Source organism: Arachis duranensis, chromosome 10 (assembly GCF_000817695.3).
Source record: "Arachis duranensis cultivar V14167 chromosome 10, aradu.V14167.gnm2.J7QH, whole genome shotgun sequence".
Taxonomy (NCBI): domain Eukaryota; kingdom Viridiplantae; phylum Streptophyta; class Magnoliopsida; order Fabales; family Fabaceae; genus Arachis; species Arachis duranensis.
Genome location: NC_029781.3, coordinates 31,214,875 through 31,221,416, shown reverse-complemented (window position 1 = coordinate 31,221,416; position 6,542 = coordinate 31,214,875).

Here is a 6,542-nt window from a genome sequence, read left to right as displayed (position 1 = left end):
ATTTCTTAACACGAAAGTAACAAACTTCAAATTTTTGAATCAATCACATTAATTGTTAGTAAAGTTTCGAAAATTATGAATTAAAGATAAGAAAAAGATTTTAAAATTCAAATTAAAAATTTTCAAAAAATAATAAGAAAAATGAAAAAGATTTGATTTTTGAAAAAGTTTTGAAAAGATAAGATTTTTAAATTTGAAAATTTGACTTGACTTATGAGAAATAGCTATGTTTTAAAATTTTTTTGACTAAGTCAACTCAAATTTTCGAAATTTATGAGAAAAAAAAGGAAAAGATATTTTTTATTTTTGAATTTTGAATGATGAGAGAGAAAAACACAATTATGACCCAAAACTTGAAAATTTTGGATCAAAACACATGATGCATGCAAGAACACTATGAATGTCAAGATGAACACCAAGAACACTTTGAAGATCATGATGAACATCAAGAACATATTTTTGAAAATTTTTTAATGTAAAGAAAACATGCAAGACACCAAACTTAAAAATCTTTCATTTTTAGACACTATGAATGCAAAAATGCACATGAAAAACATCATACAACACAAAACAAGAAAATTTAAAGATCAAACAAGAAGACTTATCAAGAACAACTTGAAGATCATGAAGAACACTATGAATGCATGAATTTTCGAAAAATGTAAGAACAAGATGAATATGCAATTGACACCAAACATAAAACATGACACAAGACTCAAACAAGAATCACAAAATATTTTTGGTTTTTATGTTTTTATGATTTTATGATTTTTTTGTATTTTCTTTTATTATTTTTTTTTCGAAAAAACATATAGGAAAAAGAAAATAATAAATTCAAAATTTTTAATAAGAATTCCAAGAATCTTTCAATGTTAGCCTAAAGCTCCAATCCAAGGGTTGGACATGACTTAATAGCCAGCCAGCTTTAGGATATAAATCAGACATACAACAACTGATATTTCAATTAACTTGCCTCTATGCTAATGATTGGAAGCCTCAGTCCAAAAGAATTTGGATATGGCTTTACAGCTAGCCAGGCTTCAACATGTTACTATGAAACTCTAGAATTCATTTTTAAAAATTTAGAATAATTTTCGAAAATAAAAGGAAAAATTTTTTTTGAAAGAATTTTGAAAAATATTTTTTTTTGAACAAAAAGAAAATTACCTAATCTGAGCAACAAGATGAACCGTCAGTTGTCCAAACTCGAACAATCCCCAGCAACGGCACCAAAAACTTGATAGGCAAAATTGTGATTTCTGATAATGGCATTCATGTTCGTTCTCTCCTTGGTAATGGCGCCAAAAACTTGGTGCATGATACCATGGTCCAAACATAACTTCACAACTTCGCACAACTAACCAGCAAGTGCACTGGGTCGTCCAAGTAATAAACCTTACGTGAGAAAGGGTCGATCCCACGGAGATTGTTGGTATGAAGCAAGCTATGGTCATCTTGTACATCTCAGTTAGGAGGATAATAATGGGTTATGTAGTTTTCGAATAATAATAATAAATAAACAGAAAATAAAGATAGAAATACTTATGTAAATCATTGGTGGGAATTTCAGATAGGCGTATAAAGATGCTGTGCTCCTTTTGAATCTCTGCTTTCCTACTACCTTCATCAAATCCTTTTTACTCTTTTCCATGGCAAGCTGTATGTTGGGCATCACCGTTGTTAATGGCTACATCCCATCCTCTCAGTGAAAATGGTCCAAATGCTCTGTCACAACACGGCTAATCATCTGTCAATTTTCGATCATGTTGGAATAGAATCTATTGATTCTTTTGCGTTTGTCATCACGCCCAACAATCGCGAGTTTGAAGCTTGTCACAGTCATTCAATCCCTGAATCCTACTCGGAATACCACAGACAAGGTTTAGACTTTCCAGATTCTCATGAATGCCGCCATCAATTCTAGCTTATACCACGAAGATTTTGATTAAGGAATCCAAGAAATATGCACTTGGTCTAAGGTAGAACGGAGGTAGTTGTCAGTCACGTGTTCATAGGTGAGAATGATGATGAGTGTCACGGATCATCATATTCGTCATGGTGAAGTGCAACGAATATCTTAGAACAGGAATAAACTGAATTGAATAGAAAATAGTAGTAATTGCATTAAAACTCGAGGTACAACAGAGCTCCACACCCTTAATCTATGGTGTGTAGAAACTCCACCGTTGAAAATACATAAGTGATGAAGGTCCAGGCATGGCTGAGAGGCCGGCCCCCAAAACGTGATCAATAGTCTCCTAAGATGAATAATGGAATAAAACCAAGACCAAAGATGTGGTCAAAAGACCGAATGGTCAAAGACACCCAGTACAATAGTAAAAGGTTCTATTTATACTAGACTAGCTACTAAGGTTTACAGAAGTAAGTAATTGATGCAGAAATCCACTTTCGGGGCCCACTTGGTGTGTGCTTGGGCTGAGCTTGAGCTTTACACGTGCAGAGGCTTATTTTGGAGTTGAACTCCAAGTTGTAACGTGTTTTTGGCGTTCAACTCTGGTTCGTGACGTGTTTCTGGCGTTTGACTCTAGAATGCAGCATGAAACTGGCGTTGAGCGCCATTTTACATCATCTAATCACGAATAAAGTATGGACTATTATATATTTCTGGAAAGCTCTGGATGTCTACTTTCCAACGCCGTTGAGAGCACGCCATTTGGAGTTCTGTAGCTCTAAAAAATCTATTTCGAGTGCAGGAAGGTCAGAATCCAACAGCATCAGCAGTCCTTTGTCAGCCTTTTATCAGAGTTTTGCTCAGGTCCCTCAATTCCATCCAGAAAATATCTGAAATCACAGAAAAACACACAAACTCATAGTAAAGTCCAGAAATGTGAATTTAGCATAAAAACTAATGAAAACATCCTTAAAAGTAGCTAGATCCTACTAAAAACTACTTAAAAACAATGTCAAAAAGCGTATAAATTATCCGCTCATCACTATTCCTTCCAACGTTCCTACCGCTCGACCAACTGCTTGTTGAGCTTACTGCAAAGGTAGATCGATATGAGCGGCGGAATAAATGCCGATTTGCTTACATGAAAAAGCTCTGGGGTTGTGCTAACCCACCTATGGAGGATCCGGACACTTCAACATCCACTTCAGACCATAGTGAAGCAAGCTTTCAGGAGTTGGATGGTAGAAGTGCCGCTCCCAAGCCCATCTTGCGCCTTACCAGTAGCACAGAGGACCGTGCTAATTTTTAAGTGTGGGGAGGTCGTTCGACCGATCTCCGTAGCTAGCAACCCTTCTCTTTTCAACACCCAATTTTTATTTTTCTTTTTGTCAATTAGGATAATTTGCATTGCATGCCTAGTTTTTGTATTTGAACACTTTTTGCATGATAGTTGTCTCTTGCTAGGACTACTTGGTTAGGGTGATGAATTCTTTTCCAAGAAACTGTGTTTCAGGGCACCCTACCAATTTTGAAAATTTTTTTTGTGATAAACTTGCTTGAAGAATGTATTTTGGAACATGGTTATTGAGCTACGAACACACAAGCATGTGAGTTTTGAGCCCAGCTACGTGGTAACATCTTATAACCACTTATTTTCATTCTTGTGTGCATCGTTCTCCGTCTATGATTGTAATCCTTGCTTTGTTTGATTTTATATATCCGTTATTTTGTGTATGAATGCATTTACATGATTGAGGCCATCATTTCAATAGTCACTATCCCAAATAGCCTTAACCCTTTTATCTACCATTGCTAACCAATTTTGAACCCATGAAAACCCCTTCTGTTCTTTAATTTAGCACATCAAAACCCCCTAAGTGAAAAACAATAATGTTCTCGGATTTGGATATTTAATTAGCTTAGACGAGTGAGGATGTGTGTCATTCAAGTGGGAGGAAAACTTGGGAACTTAAGTAGATGTAAAAGTGTGTTTTTGTGTTTTTCATTGAAAATATTGGGAATTGGGAACATACTCATGTATTGAATGATTGAACTATACGCATTGGCACCATTGTACATGGTGCATGAAATTATGATCATCAACAATGGCGCCAAAGACTTGGTAGCGCTCTCAAACGTGAATCACACTTTGTCACAACTTCGCACAACTAACCAGCAAGTGCACTGGGTCGTCCAAGTAATACCTTACGTGAGTAAGGGTCGATCCCACGGAGATTGTTGGTATGAAGCAAGCTATGGTCATCTTGTAAATCTCAGTTAGGCACATTCAAATGGTTATAATGGTTTTCGAAATTTATAATAAATAAAGCATAAAATAAATATAGAAATACTTATGTAAATCATTGGCGGGAATTTCAGATAAGTGTATGGAGATGCTTTGTCCCTATTGAATCTCTGCAACATACTGCTCTCTTACTTTCAATCCTTCATACTCCTTTCCATGGCAAGCTATATGTAGGGCATCACCATTGTCATTGGCTACATCCCATCCTCTCAGTGAAAATGGTCCAAATGCTCTGTCACAGCACGGCTAATCATCTGTCGGTTCTCGATCATGTCAGAGTAGAATCCATTGATTCTTTTGCGTTTGTCATCACACCCAACAATCGTGAGTTTGAAGCTCGTCACAGCCATTCAATCCCTGAATCCTACTCGGAATACCACAGATAAGGTTTAGACTTTCCGGATCCTCAAGAGTGGCCGCCAAAGGGTTCTAGCTTATACCACGAAGATTCTGGTTAGGGAATCCAAGAGATACTCGCTCGTTCTAATGTAGAACGGAAGTGGTTGTCAATCACGCGTTCATGGGTGAGAATGATGATGAGTATCACAGATCATCACATTCATCATGTTGAAGTGCAGTGAATATCTTAGAATAAGAATAAGCCGAATTGAATAAAAGATAGTAGTACTTTGCATTAAAACTCGAGGTACAGCAGAGCTCCACACCTTTAATCTATGGTGTGTAGAAACTCCACCGTTGAAAATACATAAGTGATGGTCCAGGCATGGCTGAATGGCCAGCCCCCATAAACATGATCAAAGGATCATAAGATAATCCCAAAATAATCCAAAGATGTCTAATACAATAGTAAAAAGTCCTATTTATACTAGACTAGCTACTAGGGTTTACAGAAATAAGTCTAAGTGCAGAAATCCACTTTCGGGACCCACTTTGGTGTGTGCTTGGGCTGAGCTTGAGCTTTACACGTGCAGAGGCTTCTCTTGGGGTTAAATGTTGAGTTGTAACGTGTTTTTGGCGTTTAACTCTGGTTTGTGACGTGTTTCTGGCGTTTTACTCCAAAATGCAGCATGGAACTGGCGTTGAACACCAGTTTGCGTTGTCTAAACTCGAATAAAGTATAAACTATTATATATTGCTGAAAAGCCCTGGATGTCTACTTTTTAACGCAGTTGAGCGCGCGCCATTTGAAGTTTTGTAGCTCCAGAAAATCTATTTCGAGCGCAGGGAGGTTAGAATCCAACAGCATCAGCAGTCCTTTGTCGGCCTCTTATCAGACTTTTGCTCAGGTCCCTCAATTTCAGGCAGAAAATACCTGAAATTATAGAAGAACACACAAACTCATAGTAAAGTCCAGAAATGTGAATTTTTCATAAAAACTAATAAAAACATCCCTAAAAGTAGCTAGATCCTACTAAAAACTTCCTAAAAACAATGCCAAAAAGCGTATAAATTATCCGCTCATCAGTACATAATTCTTCAAAAGAGAAAAAGCAAAAGAAAAAGAAGTGTAAGAAAATAAATGTAAAAAAATAGAAAAACAGAAGAAACAAAAATATAGAAAAAGAAAACAATAAAAAGGGGATAAAAATGGCCCATGGCGAAGCTAACAATAACCAATGCATATGGATTGTGAATTAAAAGAGAAATGCATGAGTATGTGAGAAGTAAATAAGTGGGTAGTTAGGTCGTGTATTAGAATTGCATAGGTTGTTGTATATGTTAGGTGAGAGCTTAGACTAATCAAATATGCAAATTTTAAGCTCACTTAGCCATATATGCATCATTACCCTTACCCTAGCCCCATTACAACCGAAAATAAGACCTCATGATGAATGTACGCATGCACCGAATAATTGTTGATTGTTAGATGAAATACAAATCTTGGAAAGCATGATTAGAGGAGGATTGAGTGACAAACCCCATACACTTGAGCGAATAGAGCGGATACACTTCCGGTGAGGGTTCGATGCTCAACTCCTTGTTCCCGGCTTTCACAAGCTTTCTTCTTGCAAGTTATGTGCATTTCATCTTGATATTTGAATTGGTAGAGTTCATGAGTATTATATTACATTAGCCCTATTCGTTCATGTATGATTCTTGGGGGTTGATTCACCTTTGACCAAGTAGATAGGAACATGTGCATTAGTGGTATTCATGTAGGAAAATTGCATCTCATAAAACCCCATTCTCCTATGATCTTTGGTTCTTTTTATGTTAAGCATGAGGACATGCTTAATTTAAGTGTGGGAAGGTTTGATAAACCCCAATTTTATGGTTTATCTTGTGTAGTATTTGGGGGGGTTTTATCGATATTTTCCACACTTATTCATATAAAATGCATGGTTGTGTTTCCTTGCTTATTTT